We start from the raw sequence: 20,750 nt of genomic DNA, 5'->3' as shown, positions 1-20,750 counted from the left end.
ATAAAGTTATGTATTCCTAGAAACCCAAGATTTGCTTGTCGGCAGCGGAACGAGGCGTTACCTGTTGTGCATCATTGTAAGTTTTTCACCAATACGTATGAGCCGAAAGTATTTTCTTGCGATTTCCTTATCGATGTTTGATCTGGCTGTTTGCAGCTCTTACACAGAAGGGATAAAAACTCTACAGACAGTGAGACTGGAACTGCGAACCATAACAGACCCATTTCTCAGATCAGCACGTTACCACAGAGCTGGCAAAGAAGTATGTGTCTTAATTTCCTCTTACGAGATCAATAGTGCCTAGAACTCGTAAACCGCTATATGAAGGACGAGATTAGTTGCGATTTCCACGTGCAACGACATTCCTGGATGAAAACCCTAAATTTACAATCTTTTGTTACACCTCAAGCGATAATAACTCAGATTATTCTATGGAAATGACAGGTAAAATCAAGTGAACTTTGAGGCTTAATTCCATGCACACCAGGAAGTAACTCGTCGATCACAGAGTTGCCAAACATACATTGCCTTGTTGTCAAATCTCAGTTGCAATACCAGCAGGAAGAAGACGAACCGATGTGATCGTACAGCGGGCTCGGAAGTGACAATAGCTGGTGTCTCCAAGTCGCGGCTGATTGGCATTTCTGTAACTAGGTTTAGGACTGGAGCCTAGTTACTAATAATACTCAGAACTGACTGCAAATTAAGCATCATAAATCAGAAACTCTCGTAGTTTTTTTATATATTTCTTTCGTAAGTGTACTCAAAACTAAGAAACTTATTCGCAGACGTTTTCGTGCCTCGCCGATAGTCGAATGTGTGTGTGTGTGTGTGTGTGTGTGTGTGTGTGACAGAGAGAGAGAGAGAGAGAGAGAGAGAGAGAGATAAAAATCGAAAAGAATGAGAGTGAGAGAGAGTAAAAAATTGTAGAGAAATTGAATAATGGTATGTAAAGAAATCTTTCATAAAAATGACACGTTTCACATCATCGCGAAAAATCGTACTCATGATCAATGAAACAAGAATTAATCTAATGTAATCTAATCTAATCATACCATATTGATGAAGAGTCATGAATTACCGAAATTTTTGTCAATACCAGTAACCAAATCTAAACTTGAAAATAAAAGACGACAGTTTTTTAACAAACCGGGACTTCTATCAAGACCCTTTCGTCCCTGTTAACTAACCACGAAAGATGTCTGATATACCTCTATTCTTAAGTAACAAAGTGTGCATGTATTTAAAGATGAAGTGCATGATGTGAAGTTCTGTGACGGAGAGGGGAACCCAGCACGTAATCGGATTGTTAACTATGTAAAATCAAATGTTATTTATCGATTTTTCTTACCAGCTGCTAGGTGTTTGAATCTAAAATAAGGATACAAACGTTTGTACTTAAGTGACAATCGAACTGCTCACCTACCGTGCATCCACGAATATAGCTTAAGTATCAGTTCTTTACTCACCAATAGTAAGGTGTGTGCGTGTTTGACCAGAAATAACGGCACATGTTGTGATTGTTGGCAACACATGAACAGAAATTTAAAATGCACGTTAATTTTTACTAACAGGCCCGTGTGCACGTGACAGGGCTTGAAATGAAATTATGAATGTTTTTGTACTGTATCAGGATTCGAACTCACATACTTGTCTTTGGAGGAGACCTAGAGAAGATTGCAGCCTTGAGAAAAGGAACGAAATGATTGAACTATACTGTTCCGAGAGATTCAGATCCTCGACAGCGGAGATACGAATTCGAATCACAGTCCAGCACCAAATTTTTCAACGTCTCTATTTCAATCATGTGCAAGTAAAGTAAGAGCCCTGTTCCTGTAAATGGCTATCGATTCATCAAATAAAATAAAATTTTCTAGTGTAAGTAAATTTACTGGCGACTGTATTTCTGTTTCCCATGACTACAGCTATGCATTTCCTAACGTAAACCTGCTCTACTCAGTTGGTAATGAAGGAACGTAATGTTTAATGCGGATTCTGGATTATAACGTCTTTCTCTTGACGTTACCAGGGGTAAAGTAAATCTGTTGGTGCCTCTTAAAAGTAAATGCCTGAACCCACACTTTGCACCTGTGATAGTTCATCCCGCCGGGCCATTGTGGCCACATTTCCCAGCCCCAGGCGTGTGCTGTAACAGATGATGTGCTTAGCTTACAAAATTAGTCACGGTGGAAAAAACGCGAGTCTATTAAATGGTTAAGTAGAAGCAAGCTTCTGAAGCGGAGATTATGCTATTCTCATGTCAGCAGGATGTAAAGACTCTTCTAGGCATCATAGGTTCGACGTGAAGCCATTTTGAAATTTTCACAATTTCTGCAAATTTCTTAGTTCGAGAAAATCCACTTGGAAGTGTGACGTTACCAGATAATTCGATTATTACCCGTCATTATTACTATCATTTTCTTCATACCGCTGCTGTAACACTGTACTTGAAGATCATTTGATGCCTTTTGGTCACTATAGAAGTAGTTTCCCAAGAACAGGTTCTTTCCCTGTCCACGGAATCCATATCATGTTAATATCAAACATCAGTAATTACTCGTCGATTACATTAAAACTAAAGCAATTGATGAAGATGATACTTGATAACAAAAACGCGCTGCTTTTCTTCATTTGCTTGCGCCCACATATGGCTATCGAGTAGTGCCAAAGCAAAAGGCAAGAGATCTTCCTGCCTTCCGATACACGTCGCTGTCAGTTCGTCCATATCATTTGGTCGACATGACCTGTTTCAAGTTGTGTATGACAAAATGGTTCAAATGGCTCTGAGCACTATGGGACTTAACATCTATGGTCATCAGTCCCCTAGAACTTAGAACTACTTAAACCTAACTAACCTAAGGACAACACACAACACCCAGCCATCACGAGGCAGAGAAAATCCCTGACCCCGCCGGGAATCGAACCCGGGAACCCGGGCGCGGGAAGCGAGAACGCTACCGCACGACCACGAGATGCGGGCCAAACTGTGTATGACAGACAATGGTTTAGAAAATCTATTGTGTTCCTTTGCAATAAACATACAGATTTTCATTCTAAGCTATCCAAGTACAAAATTTTCGCAATATTAGTTAAAATTTAATATTCGCTTCTATAATGTAGGAAAGTATTGCACAGTTGCAAAACTTGCATCCGACTCATTGACCTTACACTTAGTCGCTGACCATAAATTCTATCTCTGAGTGACACCATATTAAGTAACCTAATGTAGCGAAGACTGTTTGCCAGTGTTCTTTCTCACCGGAGAATACGCAATTCATTCATTGGGCTCCATATGTACACTGTAACACTAATTTCTGTGTGTATGCAATGCATGCAGATTAGAATTTAGTGGTGCTCTCTCTTCCACTTCTGTATACAATATGCCTGACCTAAACGGGCCCTTTATCATTACAGTCCCTGGGCGGTGGAACATCATATTGACAACAGTAATGTGATTATACTGACAGCCTCATTGTTCGTTTTATCCGATTTTGTAGTCATTTAAGTAAAACAACATGACCTTCGAGTGGGAGACATTTCGTCCCTCGTTACCTTCTGTGAAATTTGTCAGTAAGCTTTTTGCCTTCCAACAAGTGAAATGCGTTAGAGTATGGCCGGTAAATGATTCACAAACCACTATTTAGTGCCGTTAAGATGATTTATTTAAACGTCAAAAGACTGCACATAGGTATAATCGATTTCGAAGTGCAAAGTGTGATTTCCACAGACTTTTTATTGTACTGAAATAATCTTTTGTCACAAAGTAACAAGGGAAGTGTTCTATTCGTGTATATTTTGTAGGGAACTGTAATCGTGATGGAAGATTATACACCTGAATGTTTGACACAACTGGTAGGAGCAAACGCTGCATATTAACCAAACCCCGCGCCTCCTCTCCGTATCCTCCTGTGACACGAGCACGGAATTCTCCTCGCATACCGCTACAGAGCTGTTCCCAGCACAGCTGAGAATTGGCAACACCGTCACAAACATTAGGCAACACTGTGACAGTGCAATCACCTCCGCGTATGGTACTGAATTGACTCGCTAAATTCACTTGATGTTACCTTTCCATTTGAATGACTCGTGCTATATAATCCTCATGTAAACTAAGACACTGAGACAGAAAATTCAATTTTTTGCCAAAAGAAATGCTATTCTTCACATAAGTGACAACTTGCATTATCTTTCACGATGCGTTATGAGGCTGAGCGACCAATACCATGACGAGAGTGGCGTACAGGCAGCAGTGTGTCGATAGCCCGGTGGTACCACCCACGTCTCGGGTCAGAACGGCTCAATCAGTCGTCAGTTCTCACCCTGGTAGGGGCCAGCATGTGCGAGCTTTTTTTTCTGATATATTGTATGGAGCTGCGAACTACCAGAAAAAATTCTATATCGAAATCGGAAGAAAACCTTTACACATCAAATACTCTTGGTAGCTCGACTCAGTAAGTTGTGTTAATGGTCATAGATCTTGGCTTTCTGACTGCTAAGCTGCTTCGCAATACCAGCGTCTCTGAAGAAATTCGAATCGACCATCAGCGATACAAATTTCAATATCATTCTTCACTTAAGACTCACATGACAGGGTGATAAGTATGAAGGAAATGAACCTCTTTAATACTATAGGGCCTCAATGCTAAATTTCCACAATAGTAATTAGGAACTGCCTGCAGACATTTGCTAACAACGGCTCTAGAAACTTACTTTTTCTGTGGGTTGCTTCAAATATGGGCAATTTTGTCGCCTTAAATCCAACTGAATATTTTAAATGTCACTTGTGAACAGCGTTCACTTCTCCATTAATTAAGGTATAGACATTAAAACAAGCAATTTGCCAGAGTAGGTATTGAGCAGGTTCTGATAGGTATTGACACAATCTTTTGCATCAATTTACCATAGAGAATCAAAGAAAGAAATCATACATAACATTGCATTTACTCTCTGTACCTTGACGAACACATATGAATCCATGACAGTAATAAATTATTTGAAAAACCTCCCGTGAAGGGGAAAAGAGCAGAATGTGACGCATTAATTGTAGTGCACTGGATCAGAAACAATGAAATTAATTCTATGCCACATTGATGTATTGCATTCTAGTGTAATAAAATAATCATCAAATAAAAACGGTTTTGTGCCTCCTTTGCTATCAAGAGTGAAACACAAATCGTAGACAGATTTTATGGGTCACCACTCAACAACATTAAAGCATTTTACATGGTCGAGAGTGCAGAGTGGAGCAGACGTTGTCGGCATAAGGCGAGACAATGCAGTGCCTCAGCCCCCGCCGGTAGGCAGTAAACGGGTCCCTGGAAACTCAGACGCATGCGGTGTTCAGAGGCAGATGGTCGGCAAAGAAATCTTTCCCTAAAAGGTTGTTGGACCAAACTATTATTAAAAGTGTGACAGAAAGCGGAATCTATTAGATTCGCTTGAATTACACTCATAGCTTCAGCACCGAGAGGAAAGGGGCGATAAAAACTTTGTCGACGTGTTCTTTTAGTTACTAGACGTCGTATTAGTTAGTCTCGCGTTTTACCTGAAGACTACAGTCGTAGTTAAGAATAAAGTGCTAAGACTGAAGTCAAGACTTCCTCTGGGAGGAGCCGCAGTCTACAATGTTGCCAGATCGAGCATATTGCCGGACATAGGATTCTGAGAGGAGCACGACTGTATTGCCCACCTTACGTGAACGACTCGGCGGTCAATTTTTTGCTCTAAGACGGTATCTACTACACATATTGCACGATGAAGACCCAAAAGAATTAAAAAAACAAAAGTAGTTTATGAGAGCAACGTTAACTATAGCGTTCGAAGTATTCATAGTATTGTATATGTGTGTGTAAACGCCTTCCAATCCCCACTCAAGGAAGACAAGAAATACACTCCTGGAAATGGAAAAAAGAACACATTGACACCGGTGTGTCAGACCCACCATACTGGCTCCGGACACTGCGAGAAGGCTGTACAAGCAATGATCACACGCACGGCACAGCGGACACACCAGGAACCGTGGTGTTGGCCGTCGAATGGCGCTAGCTGCGCAGCATTTGTGCACCGCCGCCGTCAGTGTCAGCCAGTTTGCCGTGCCATACGGAGCTCCATCGCAGTCTTTAACACTGGTAGCATGCCGCGACAGCGTGGACGTGAACCGTATGTGCAGTTGACGGACTTTGAGCGAGGGCGTATAGTGGGCATGCTGGAGGCCGGGTGGACGTACCGCCGAATTGCTCAACACGTGGGGCGTGAGGTCTCCACAGTACATCGATGTTGTCGCCAGTGGTCGGCGGAAGGTGCACGTGCCCGTCGACCTGGGACCGGACCGCAGCGACGCACGGATGCACGCCAAGACCGTAGGATCCTACGCAGTGCCGTAGGGGACCGCACCGCCACTTCCCAGCAAATTAGGGACACTGTTGCTCCTGGGGTATCGGCGAGGACCATTCGCAATCGTCTCCATGAAGCTGGGCTACGGTCCCGCACACCGTTAGGCCGTCTTCCGCTCACGCCCCAACATCGTGCAGCCCGCCTCCAGTGGTGTCGCGACAGGCATGAATGGAGGTACGAATGGAGACGTGTCGTCTTCAGCGATGAGAGTCGCTTCTGCCTCGGTGCCAATGATGGTCGTATGCGTGTTTGGCGCCGTGCAGGTGAGCGCCACAATCAGGACTGCATACGACCGAGGCACACAGGGCGAACACCCAGCATCATGGTGTGGGGAGCGATCTCCTACACTGGCCGTACACCACTGGTGATCGTCGAGAGGACACTGAATAGTGTACGGTACATCCAAACCGTCATCGAACCCATCGTTCTACCATTCCTAGACCGGCAAGGGAACTTGCTGTTCCAACAGGACAATGCACGTCCGTATGTATCCCGTGCCACCCAACGTGCTCTAGAAGGTGTAAGTCAACTACCCTGGCCAGCAAGATCTCCGGATCTGTCCCCCATTGAGCATGTTTGGGACTGGATGAAGCGTCGTCTCACGCGGTCTGCACTTCCAGCACGAACGCTGGTCCAACTGAGGCGCCAGGTGGAAATGGCATGGCAAGCCATTCCACAGGACTACATCCAGCATCTCTACGATCGTCTCCATGGGAGAATAGCAGGCTGCATTGCTGCGAAAGGTGGATATACACTGTACTAGTGCCGACATTGTGCATGCTCTGTTGCCTGTGTCTATGTGCCTGTGGTTCTGTCAGTGTGATCATGTGATGTATCTGACCCCAGGAATGTGTCAATAAAGTTTCCCCTTCCTGGGACAATGAATTCACGGTGTTCTTATTTCAATTTCCAGGAGTGTAGGTTGAAAATCATTTTGAATATTTAGCAGTACTGTACCCATTGGTGTTAAACTCGTTTTCAACCAATGATCCCACAGCTACAGGAACACTACTTGTGATACCTCATAGACAAAATACTTACGCAGTGCTATAAGACGAAAAGATCAACCTGACACAAACTGTGGGAAGTTTGTTTTACAACTTTCGTACCTGGATAATGAGCTTTTTCCTATTTGAAAAGTCTATGAACGTTGCTGCTTGAGACGATTTAAGATGAAACTAATTTCCTTCAGCTACGACAACGTTTAAAGAAATCATCTTAACGGCTCTAAATCGTGCTTTGTGAATCGTTTACCGGCCGTACTCTGCCGCATTTCGCTGGCTGGAAGGCAAAAAGCTTACAGACAAATTTCACAGAATGAAACGAGGGACGAAATGTCTCCCACTGGAAGGTCATGTTGTTTTATTTAAATGATTACAAAATCAGGTAAAACGAACAGTTAGGTTCTCAATATAAGCACATTATTGTTGTCAGTACGATGTTGCACTGCCCAGGGATTGTAATGATAAAGGGCCCGTTTAGGTCAGGCATATTGTATACAGAAGTGGAAGAGAGAGCACCACTAAATTCTACAATGAGTATGCACTGCATATACACAGAAATTGCTGTTACAGAGTAGTTATGGAGTCAAATGAGTGAACTGCGTATTTCTCGGTGAGAAGGAGCACTGGCAAACAGTCTTCGCTACATTAGGTTACTTAATCTGGTGTCACTCTGAGCTAGAATTTATGGTCAGCGACTAAGTGTAAGGACAACGAGTCGGTTGCGAGTTTTGCAACTGTGATTTACTTTCCTACATTACAGAAGCGAATATTAAATTTGAACTAATATTGCGAAAATTTTGTTCTTGCATAGCTTAGAATGAAAATCTTTCTGTTTATTCCAAAGGAAAACAATTGATTTTCAAAAACATTCTCTCTCATACACTTGAAACAGGTGATGTCGACCAAATGATATGGAAGAACTGACAGCGACGTCTATCGGAAGGCAGTAAGATCTCTTGCCTTTTCCTTTGGCGGTACTCGATAGCCATTTCTAGGCGCAAGTACACTCCTGGAAATTGAAATAAGAACACCGTGAATTCATTGTCCCAGGAAGGGGAAACTTTATTGACACATTCATGGGGTCACATACATCACATGATCACACTGACAGAACCACAGGCACATAGACACAGGCAACAGAGCATGCACAATGTCGGCACTAGTACAGTGTATATCAACCTTTCGCAGCAATGCAGGCTGCTATTCTCCCATGGAGACGATCGTAGAGATGCTGGATGTAGTCCTGTGGAATGGCTTGCCATGCCATTTCCACCTGGCGCCTCAGTTGGACCAGCGTTCGTGCTGGACGTGCAGACCACGTGAGACGACGCTTCATCCAGTCCCAAACATGCTCAATGGGGGACAGATCCGGAGATCTTGCTGGCCAGGGTAGTTGACTTACACCTTCTAGAGCACGTTGGGTGGCACGGGATACATGCGGACGTGCATTGTCCTGTTGGAACAGCAAGTTCCCTTGCCGGTCTAGGAATGGTAGAACGATGGGTTCGATGACGGTTTGGATGTACCGTGCACTATTCAGTGTCCCCTCGACGATCACCAGTGGTGTACGGCCAGTGTAGGAGATCGCTCCCCACACCATGATGCCGGGTGTTGGCCCTGTGTGCCTCGGTCGTATGCAGTCCTGATTGTGGCGCTCACCTGCACGGCGCCAAACACGCATACGACCATCATTGGCACCGAGGCAGAAGCGACTCTCATCGCTGAAGACGACACGTCTCCATTCGTCCCTCCATTCACGCCTGTCGCGACACCACTGGAGGCGGGCTGCACGATGTTGGGGCGTGAGCGGAAGACGGCCTAACGGTGTGCGGGACCGTAGCCCAGCTTCATGGAGACGGTTGCGAATGGTCCTCGCCGATACCCCAGGGGCAACAGGGTCCCTAATTTGCTGGGAAGTGGCGGTGCGGTCCCCTACGGCACTGCGTAGGATCCTACGGTCTTGGCGTGCATCCGTGCGTCGCTGCGGTCCGGTCCCAGGTCGACGGGCACGTGCACCTTCCGCCGACCACTGGCGACAACATCGATGTACTGTGGAGACCTCACGCCCCACGTGTTGAGCAATTCGGCGGTACGTCCACCCGGCCTCCCGCATGCCCACTATACGCCCTCGCTCAAAGTCCGTCAACTGCACATACGGTTCACGTCCACGCTGTCGCGGCATGCTACCAGTGTTAAAGACTGCGATGGAGCTCCGTATGCCACGGCAAACTGGCTGACACTGACGGCGGCGGTGCACAAATGCTGCGCAGCTAGCGCCATTCGACGGCCAACACCGCGGTTCCTGGTGTGTCCGCTGTGCCGTACGTGTGATCATTGCTTGTACAGCCCTCTCGCAGTGTCCGGAGCAAGTATGGTGGGTCTGACACACCGGTGTCAATGTGTTCTTTTTTCCATTTCCAGGAGTGTAAATGAAGAAAGGGAGCGCGTTTTTGTTATCAAGTAACGTCTTCATCAGTTACTTTAGTTTTAATGTAATCTACGAGTAATTGCTGATGTTTGATATTAACATGAAGAGGATTCCGTATTCAGGGAAAGAACCGTGTTGGGTTCGTATCTCCGTCACAGACCTTCACATCATGCACTTCATCTTTAAATGCATGCACACTTTGTTACTTCAAAATAGAGGTATATCAGACATCTTTCGTGGTTAATTAACAGGGACGAAAGGATCTCGATAGAAGTCCCGGTTTATTACAAAAATTGTCGTCTTTTATTTTCAAGTTTAGATTTGGTTACTGGTATTGGCAAAAATTTCGTAATTCGTGACTCTTCATGGATAGTCATTAATATGGTATGATTAGATTAGATTACATTAGATTAATTCTTGTTTCATTGATCATGAATACGATATTTCGTAATGATGTGGAACGTGTCGTTTTAATGAAAGATTTCTTTACATACCATGATTCAACTTCTCTACAATTTTTTACTCTCTCTCTCTCTCTCTCTTTCTCTCTCTCTCTCATTCTTTTTGATTTCTCTCTCTCTCTCTCTCTCTCTCTCTCTCTCTCTCTCTCTCTCTGTCACACACACACACACACACACACACACACACACACACACGCCCACACATTCGACTATCGGCGAGGCACGAAAACGTCTGGGAATGAATTTCTTAGTTTTGAGTAATCTTAGGAAAGAAATATGAAAAGAACTATGAGAGTTACTGATTTATGATACTTAGGTTTCAGTCAATTCTGAGTATTATTAGTAACTAGGTTCCAGTCCCTAAACCTAGTTACAGAAATGCGAATCAGTCGCATTACGTATTCCAGGCCGTGGCAGCCGCGACTTGGAGGTACCAGCTATGGTCACTTCCGAGCCCGCTGTACGATCACATCGGTTCGTCTTCTTCCTGCTGGTATTGCAACTGAGATTTGACAACAAGGCAATGTACGTTTGGCAACTCTGTGATCGACGAGTTATTTCTGGTGTGCACGGAATTAAGCCTCAAAGTTCACTTGATTTTTACCTGTCATTTCCATTGAGTAATCTGAGTTATTATCGCTTGAGGTGTAAAAAAAGATTGTAAATTTCGGGTTTTCATCCAGGAATGTCGTTGCAAGTGGAAATCGCAACTAATCTCGTCCTTCATATAGCGTTTTACGAGTTCTAGCCACTATTGGTCTCGTAAGAGGAAGCTAAGACACATACTTCTTCGCCAGCTCTGTGGGAACGTGCTGATCTGTGAAAATGCGTCTGTTGTGGTTCGCAGTGCCAGTCTCACTGAGTGTAGGGTTTTTATCCCTTCTGTGAAAGAGCTACAAACAGTCATATCAAACATCGATAAGGAAATCGCAAGAAAATACTTTCGGCTCACAGTGTATTGGTGAAAACTTACATTGCTCCACAACAGGTAACGCCTCGTTCCGCTGCCGACAAGCAATTTTTGGGTTTCTAGGAATACATAACTTTATTTATGAAATGCCACATTTCCATACTTCTTGAGTGTGACACAGCATACCACTTAAACACAGGCCCCATCAAAATCTAAGTGAGTAGTATTTTACCAGTTCGTGTCGATACAGGCACGCTTGTGTACAGCTACAAGTTTTATTAAAACAGACTTTCGTCGTAAGGTTATTGTGGCTAGTTTTATTACATTTCTTATAATACATCTCACAATTTTGATAAGGTTTCCTTTAGTGTTGTTAAAACAGTAGTAAACATGAGAGATGGCTCAAACGGCACTGAGCATTATGGGACTTAACATCTATGGTCAACGGTCCCCTAGAACTTAGAACTACTTAAACCTAACTGACCTAAGGACATCACACAGATCCATGCACGAGGCAGGATTCGAACTTGCGGCCGTAGCGGTCACGTGGTTCCAGACTGAAGCGCCTAGAACTGCAGGGCCACACCGGCCGGCAAACATGAGAGAGAAATTAATCATCAACGACATATGCGAATTCTCTGATGTTATCTATAACAGTCAGAAAATGGAAATACGGTGTATTGATTTCATGCATATAGAAAACTTGTTCTGAGTTAAAGCTGTCAACCAAGGCTTGAAGAAGAATAAAATGCAACTATCAGACGACAGCTAATGAAGAAAATAATTTTCCGACGTAATTTGGCACGAAGCGCTCTACCCATACATAATACAAAGTTTCCAGATGCCTCTGCTGCCTGGTTGTCTATTAAACCTGAAAAGAATAAAATGTCACAGAAGTTAGCCCTTTCCCCACATACGACTATTTTGGGTTGAGAAGCTCCATTAGATTTTGGGTGAGAAGTTCCATTAGATTGATAACTTTAGCAGACAGCAGAATTGCGTTTTAAAAAATATTGCAGTGAATGTACTCGAACTCACGACATCTTGAGTACCGTGTGCGATACTTACCACTACGCTACTAGCTGACACGTAGCTGCAACAGCTCCAGAAGTCAACAACAATTCCTCTAGAACTCCTGCATTCCACAGGGCTGTGGGATATTCCATATGGCCAGGTGAATTCTTATGAGAGACAAACAGTTATACCTTTTCTTTTGCACTGCACGACGTTTTCAACAAACAGATAGCACAGTAGAGTAGCTCAAGTGGAAAGGAACACTTCCTATCTAAAATTCTGCATCCTACTCTGTTGGCAGTTCTGTGTTGGTGGCAGTTACGTGATTTTATTTTGGTGATTACAAAATAAAGTTGAATGTATGCACTGGGTAGCCGAGGCAACTAGTTCATGGTGATACGGTCAACCAAGTAAATGAATTTACTGAACATGCTGCAAATTGATACATGGAGCCTGTGTGTCAGATGTCTAAGCCAATGTGGCACAACGGCGGTAGATAGAAAAATGAGCCACTGAGAAGACGATTTGCTGGTCTGTTGGGATGTTGATAGGTTCATATATCTATGGTCTGGATTCGATTCCAGCTTTGGTCAGCGATTATATATAGGGAGAGACAGAGTCCATTGCCTTCTGGCTACACCAAGGGAAGAAGATATAATTGCATTGTGGTCGGAAATTCACATTAAAAATGATATTCCTTCTCTACCAAGTAGACGTTAGGTTGAGCCACAATAAGGTCTGGAGTGGCGACATGTAGAAAATGTACCACCAGTAACGTTTCTTATACTAGTTATTTATTTCTAGTGACGAAACAAACGCTATGTAGGCTCACAGGACACGTATTCCATATTTTATCTGAGCTTCTGTATGTCGATAAAATTGGTTCTGAACTGGGAATGAAAGTCAGACCGCCCATAACGCGGAATTTGATCCCTTCGTGATAATACAGCTGGGCTACAATTTGTTGTTAGTTCAAAACTGCAGATTCCTCAACATCTCCACATATTGCGCGTGAATGGGTTCGAATCCTGGCCCGGCACTAAAGATTTCATTATGTATTATCAAGCTCTAGCATGAGAACACCTATCTGTTGATGGATAATAATTTCGATTTTTAATGTATTTTCATTCGTTGTCAACACTAACGATATTTGACGTTTTTGACTCGCAGTGAGACACAGAACTATTTGCGAGATCATTGTAAGTTCAAGATGTTATTCTGAGCTGCTGGTGGAGAAAAATTCGGTAGCTGACGTCCGTTTGTGTGTAGTCAACAACGACATGTGTGGAGCTCTATTCCCAGTTAGCACTGAGCTCTTCGTCATATTATTTCTAGTTCAAACATGCTCACATGTCGCTGCTGGTGCAACAACCCATATTTAACGTTCGTTTTCTCTAGAATATAACAGCGTTAGGTAACGGGTTGGAGTCCTGGGAAGGAAAAAATTAATGTTTCGTCTCGTCATTTCAGTTAAAACATCAAGATGCTGCCGAAAAAATCCGATATGTCACAGTTGATTGTGCTTCGATAGCTATCCGATTAGGTTCTGGGTTCGAATCCCTGTCCAATACAGAGCTTTACCTCACGGCATTTCAAATAAGTTACTTGTTAAGAAGCAATATTTAACATCTCTCGTAGTTCATTAACAGGGACAATAGATGTTGGGTGGGAATTCGAGTAATTCGAGTAATTCGAGTAATTTAAAGTTGGTATTCGCTAATTGATACTGTCTAAAATCGAGGTAAATCACTCTATGTATGCCCAATCACGAATGACTGTTAGTTTCCGTCAGTCACGAAATCTTTGCTTAGTCTGCATGACCTGGGTTTGAATCCATATGCAGAACGAGACGGTTCGTCGTGTCATTTTAAGTTCATAGATATTCTTAACTAGCTGCTCGTGAATAACTTAACATTTTAATGTCATTTTGTGTTAAATAATAAGTAATGTATGTTACTTTGAGGAGGAAATTATGAATACGACGAAGTTACTACGTGCATTACATACCTGACGTAATAATGAGAGTGGTAACATTTCAGGTATGTCATTTATTGTAATAAATGTGAGCTTACAAGCCTTAAGGACAGTCTTATCTGTGATAAGGTGTTCCCCGAAATTTGTAGAATCGTAGTATTACTTTACATCTTGAGTTATGGCGATACAGAGCAGTGTTTTCTAGTGGTGACTTGTTGAAACCATTTTCAATAGTCAAACGACTGTACCAAGGAGCGATTAGAGGACCTGCTAGACAGCTGCATTATGTGGGTTGCATGCGAATCAGGCGAAATGCAATTCAGGTCGTTCGGATACTTTTGAGCATGACTGTACATCCCGTAAATTGTATCGAGCATTCTTGCAACGAGCAAACATTAGTTTTTGTAACATGGCGCCTTGTCCTCCCTTGAATATTCGTAGCTTTCCTTATGCGTTACACGGTCATATAGCTGTTGACTTTCCGTGTACGTAATTATGTTTAGTACCCTCTCCTTGGACAACGATTTTCCTTTACTACGTTTCACTGCAGACAGGATTCGTGGCTCTCTGTCCGACAATATGGTGACTAGATGGCTCGACACATGTTTCGAAATCACTTTCACTTTTTAAGCGGGTGTCGTCATCATTGTCGTCCTTACGTACATTTTCCGCACAGTCGAGCGTATACGTCACCGAAAAGTCCACCAACTCCTCTTGCAGGAACGAAAGTATTTAATTTGTCACTTCTTTCGCACTCTGCGAAGTTCCTTGGGTTTCTTTGCGACGAAATGTCATCTTTGGCCACTGTTACAATATATGCAAAGCAATGTTTGCTTTTTTTTACCGTTGCCTTTGCTCTGCTTTGTACCAACACCACTAGCACTGAAAAGTACTGTGAGTTACTTGACGAGTAAGCGGTTCAACTAGGCCCTGTAGCTTCCCGCTGATCTCACCATTGGATACCCCCAGTACGGCCCCCTGTTGCGATTAGCAGCCAATATTGTGGTAGACGAAGTGGGGTGTCGAATACTGCAAACGACATTCGCCTTTTTCGGCTTCACACGCGTGTGGTTCCTTGTGAGATCATAACTTAGTAATGACGAGGAACAGACGCAAGTTTAAGAGAATCACCTGGATGTATCAGTGTGGAAGGAAGTGGACACCGAAGTACTGAGGAACGATATCACACATTTGAAGTTCGGTATAGATGTGGATATCGTGGTAAGGAATACCACGGAAGACACTTCTGTTGAAGTGGGGTAGACATCTCTAAAAAGGCCGTTAGAAATGTTGAACATTCAGATAGAGGTAGAAAGAAGCTATCTACAAAGAAATGTCGGTAACACATAAAAACTTCATTTGATCCAGCACGTACAAAAACGTTCACGCAACAGCAAAAAATCGTATGGGAATCAAATAAACAGGAAGTGCTGGGCTAAATGGCCGCAGGAAAAATCCAAATGGAAGTGAATGTCAGAAGGACTGACCATACATATAGAAAATTCGAAACAAATTTCGATGAATATTAAAAACTACAGTTATAAGATTAGGCGTGCAAACGAAATTCCACTGCAGCCAGTGGTCACCCCATGCTCCAGGCCTCCACAAATTTGAAATGGATTCTGTAATGATTTTAATAGCACGGCCATGGACAGTGTGCAAGACTATAGGGAAGGTAGAGAGGCTACTGAGGAACAAATCCCCTAACCAGGGGCACCAAGAATAGAAAGGTTTTTGATTTCGAGACATCATTCAGTTCAGTCGTATCTAGCAACAACGGAGAGTACCAATGTTACAACCTGTCAGTGTATTAAAAAAACATGCTAATACTCTGAGAATGACATATAATGGTTAACAAAATCGTAGTTAACTGCGAAACTTATTTGATATATTGCTCCCATTTTAGTGATGTATATACAGGGTCAGTCACCCAACGTTAACGCTGGATATATTTCGTAAACCACATCAAATACTGACGAACCGATTCCACAGACCGAACGTGAGGAGAGGGGCTAGTGTAATTGTTTATTACAAACCATACAAAAATGCACGGAAGTATGTTTTTTAACACAAACCTACGTTTTTTTAAATGGAACCACGTTGCTTTTGTTAGCACATCTGAACATATAAACAAATACGTAATCAGTGCCGTTTGTTGCATTGTAAAATGTTAATTACATCCGGAGATATTGTAACCTAAAATTGATGCTTGAAACCTCCGACGTTCAGTTGCGTGTTGTAACAAACACGGGCCACGGTCGGCGAGCAGCATCTGCAGGGACATGTTTACGATGACGACCGTGTTTACGAGTGTGGCTGTAGTGCACTGTTGTGGTTTGGTCTAGCTGTCGCAGTGCCCACAAGTAGCGCTTGCTGCTATTATTATTCTGCACTCGTCTCCGCACGCAGACCAACTGTAGTACACCGTGTTATCAGACGTCTGTGATAGTGTAGTGTTGTAGGAACTGTGACCATGGTGTATTCGATCTCTGAAAAGGCGGAGATGATACTCATCTATGGCGAGTGTCGACGAAATGCAGCTGAAGCCTGCAGGGTGTATGCAGAACGGTACCCAGACAGAGAGCATCCAACGTGCCGCACATTGCAAAACATCTACCGCCAACTGTATGCAACAGGTATGGTCGTAGCACGGAAACGGGTCCGTAACAGGCCCGTCACAGGAGAAGCGGGTGCACTTGGTGTGTTAGCTGCTGTTGCCATGAACCCACACATGAGTAGACGGGACACTGCGGGAGCCGGTGGACTGAGTCAAAGTAGTGTCATGCGCATACTGCATCGTCACCGCTTTCACCCGTGTCATATGCCGCTACATCAGCAATTACATGGTGATGACTTTAATCATCGAGTGCAATTCTGTCAATGGGCATTAACTTAGAATGCGTTGCAGTTCTATTTGTTTACCGATGAAGCGGGTTTCACAACCCACGGGGCAGTGAATCTACGGAACATGTATTACTGGTCTGTGGACAATCCTCGCTGGCTCAGACAGGTAGAGCGACAGCGACCGTGGACTGTAAATGTATGGTGCGGAATCATTGGCGACCACCTCATTGGTCCTCACTTCATTGCAGGGGCCCAAACAGCTGCAACATACATCGCGTTTCTACAGAATGATCTGCCAACGTTGCTCGAAAATGTCCCACTGGAAACGTGTCGACGTATGTGGTATCAGCATGATGGTGCACCTGCACATTCCGCAATTAACACTAGGCTGACCCTTGACAGGATGATCGACGGGCGTTTCATAGGACGTGCAGGACGCATAAATTGGCCAGCCCGTTCTTCTGATCTTACACCTGTGGACTTCTTTCTGTGGGGTACGTTAAAGGAGAATGTGTACCGTGATGTGCATACAACCCCAGAGGATATGAAACAACGTATTGTGGCAGCCTGCGGCGACATTACACCAGATGTACTGCGGCGTGTACGACATTCATTACGCCAGAGATTGCAATTGTGTGCAGCAAATGATGGCCACCACATTGAACATCTATTGGCCTGACATGTCGGGACACACTCTATTCCACTCCGTAATAGTGTGTACGTGTGTACGTGTACCTCACCCCTCATGGTAATGTACATGTGCGTCAGTGAAAAAGACCAATAAAAAGGTGTTAGCACGTGGACGTTATGTACTGTTCCAGTCTCTTCTGTACCTAAGGTCTATCACCGTTCCCTTTGGATCCCTACGTAATTCGGTGTTCTTCGATACACACGATCGAACAGCGGAGGAGTGGTACTCAAGCGTCAACTTTAGGTTACAATATCTCCGGATATAATTAACATTTTACAATGCAACAAACGGCACTGATTACGTATTTGTTTATATGTTCAGATGTGCTAACAAAACTAAAGGGGTTCCATTTAAAAAAACGTAGGTTTGTGTTAAAAACATACTTCCGTGCATTTTTTTATGGTTCGTATAAATCAATTACACTAGCCCCTCTCCTCACGTTCTGTCTGTGGAATCGATTCGTCAGTATTTGATGTGGTTTACGAAATATATCCAGCGGTAATGTTAGGTGACTCACCCTGTATTACGTTTCCCGGATCAAAATTATCTGGACCCCTAGTAGTGACCATTAATATGGGTTCTGCATAATGGTGAAAAGGTGTACCATATTTAAAATAAAATCAGTACTGGTGGTTGGAAACAAGTTATTCTGTAAACACTACTTACATGCGTGGACTTGAACCCGTATATCTGTTACAGAAGTTATACTGAGGGCTGTTTGTGCATATACATTTGATATCTCTGTGATGGATTATCGTCTCTGCAGTCAATGGGATACCATGGAAGAGGCGTTCAAGGTAAACTGCTTCGTAATTCTACCGCCACCATCGTATGTCTAAAAAAAAAAAAAATACAGGCAAAGTAGCTGTTAAAATTTGTACAAGCAGCCTTTGCTACTTACAGAATTTGTGCCATATATGTGGATGTAGATGGGATGAACGATGGATTTAGTGCATCAAGGTTTGCATTTGTTAACAATATTGCACACAGAGCAAAGGGATATGTGGAAATTTAGGGGCTTAACACAGGGATTACACATTTTTTCCACATGGTGTTCCAGATGGAATGACTTCATTATAGGACTTAGGGAATGGTAGACTGTATCTCAACCATTCATTGGAGGAACCAAAAAGTAGTTTCTTTAATACGGACCTGCTTAAGTCTATCTGACAAAATGCCTCATCTTCTTAGGTCCTATGGAATAACAGTGTTGTTGGAGACAGTAACAGTTCATGGCACTTTTTCTAAGACCTATCGAATAATGAGATGCACTAAAACCCTCCTTGGTTTTAACCAGATTCATATGCGTTTCTCAATATCCTCGGCAGCAAACCTGTACTAGGAAGAGCTCATTTGCATTGCTACGTTGTACTTTGTTTCCCTGCATGCTTGTCACTAAGAAATTCCATTAAAACCACAGTCTTGGTGATATATGGCACATTCTTCACTGACTCTGGACTTTTTCATTCTAAATACACTTTGCCTGTTGGCATCAGCAATTCCCTTTCTGTAATAGTTACATCACAACCTGGCAATAATCAACCAGCATTATAATTCATCATTAGTTTATTGTAGACGTAAAATAGTCTAGAAACAATAAAATTGGCCTGTACCTGTGGCTGCTACGTGACTATGAAAGCAAAGAATAGGTATATACTGTAAAAGTTCATTCGCAGTCGATAGTAGCTCCCATGCCACCACCAGGCTCAAGGACCACCGATAAAGAGATGGGATTTTCTTGTTTAAGTTGCAAAATGCTAAAACAGTGGTAATGAGCAGAGATCTCTAATGGGACTAGTTTATTACGATAAGCAACATACATATGTGTTTTGTAGAAACTTAAATTTAATTACTACCAATAAAGACAACTGCTTTCCGAGATTATCCTAGTACCTGTACCAAAAATCTAATGTGCAATACCCACATGCTATCTTACGAAGATGTTGAAGAGTATTTCCATCATTAAACACAAGTCCGTACATCACTCACCTGGAAAGAAAATGCTAATAACTATTTTCGCTTGCGATCATTTTGAGAGAGGCATGTGGAGGAAGAAATATATTATCTGGAACGTACTGCAGTGGCAAACCAACACATACACGGGATAGCGCAATTGGACTAGGTGTTTACAACTGGATGGAAGTAGTTCCTTGGGCATTATTTCCATCTTTACGTTCCACTTGTATGCTTAGCATACGCACGAAACTGCTGCAGTTGATGAGTATTTATTATTAACACATGAGAAAATGAGAATGGGTGACACCTTCGTTAGAGGGTCATGTAATGAGATTTTATAACGCTCTGTAAGCATAAAGTTGTATTTTAAGATAGCTATCATTGTAATGCATTCCACCTGCACCATAATCCTCATTTTTTTGTGTAAAAGGTGGTGGCTTTGGTCATTAGCAATCTGTTTTTATGGATGTTTTTCATTGTAGACATTTGGAGACAGAAGAATATATGCTCCTGCAAGCACTTTGCAGATTGTGTGGTTCTGTGGAGAATCTTTGTGCCGATTGAATGCTAAGGAAATCAACCCAACCCACGCCTTGTAGTGTAGCTAAATGGTAAATTTTCCAAGTTGATCTCTACAAAACGTGGCATCATGTGGATGATGAGTGAATAACGATACTCGTTAGTGATAACCACACAGTATTCCCTTTCGTCTCAGGTCAATATCTCTTAGCTCACCATCCCATGTGGAAATAAGACGTTCCTGTATAGGTTCAAACGATATGTGGGAGTTTCGTCGCAGATCATAAGGTGCTAGCTTATTAACGAACCAATAGGTTACGAAAACTGACGGTAATGGATCGAAATGAATTCACACACAAAAAAGATGCCATTCTACTAACTAGTTAAGCTGTAAAGCTCACACACATTTTGTCTGTGTTCTCCTCCACGAGTTCGATTAGTAGCCAAAACTATTGTCAACTTTCTCCGGATTCGATGTAAGGTAATCATAATTTTTGCCATTTTCAAGTTGTCGTATGAATTATCATTGGTGTAAAATTCGCTGTTTCCGACATAA

Source organism: Schistocerca serialis, chromosome 5 (assembly GCF_023864345.2).
Source record: "Schistocerca serialis cubense isolate TAMUIC-IGC-003099 chromosome 5, iqSchSeri2.2, whole genome shotgun sequence".
Lineage (NCBI taxonomy): Eukaryota > Metazoa > Arthropoda > Insecta > Orthoptera > Acrididae > Schistocerca > Schistocerca serialis.
This window is presented reverse-complemented; position numbering follows the sequence as displayed.